Here is an 860-nt window from a genome sequence, read left to right as displayed (position 1 = left end):
ATAAAAATCTTTCAAATGCGACTGTAACTCCCCCCCCAAAAAAAAACTTTGTCTTCAAAATAAGGGTGCGTCTTATTTTCCGAAAAATACGGTACTTGAGGGTAAGTGGGAGTATCAAGGCTGGTGGCAAGCGAACAATAAGTCGAGAAAGCTTTAAGTGGCACGAGGTTAGATAGCATATCAATGCATTTATATGTTTTTTATTATGGATCTCTGTACTTAGTTTACAAGTTCCAGCATTGAATTCACTAATCTTGCCCTTATGAACAGTCTCAGAAGTTGGATGGCTGAGTTAATACTTCACATCATGATTTATTGAGCTGATTTCAATGGGTTGCCAGGCAACTGTTGGCCATGTGTGAAAGTTAGAGAAGTAAAAAATTCTGGATTTCCTTTTATGTTCTAGTGAAACATCTATGTAATTGTTTGTAATTAAGCACAACGCTACACAATGGGCTATCTGTGCTCTGCCCACCACGAGTATCGAAACCCGGATTCTAGCGTTGTAAGTCCGCAGACATACCGCTGTGCCACTGGGGAGGGGGAAGCACCTATGTCCATTCTGTTGTTATTTTGGTTTAGTTTGTCATAATTTACTTTCTGCAGACAAATCTCACGAAAGGTATGGAGCTCAAAATATACTATTATAAAAAGGAATTGACAGCAGGTATTAGACATACAGGAGTTTTATTTTTGTTGTTGTGGGTTGTAATCAAATTTATTCAGACATGACAAGCATGGAGTAAGTTAATTTTTATTATGATATACGCCTTATTTATACATATCTATTACATCAAATCTAGCCATCGTATAGCAGACTGACATAACACCAATATACTAATTGTCATTAAGTACAGCAG

Source organism: Limulus polyphemus, unplaced genomic scaffold, assembly GCF_000517525.1.
Source record: "Limulus polyphemus unplaced genomic scaffold, Limulus_polyphemus-2.1.2 Scaffold0, whole genome shotgun sequence".
NCBI lineage: Eukaryota > Metazoa > Arthropoda > Merostomata > Xiphosura > Limulidae > Limulus > Limulus polyphemus.
The sequence above is the reverse complement of the archived record's forward strand: the minus strand, read 5'-3'. Positions refer to the sequence as shown.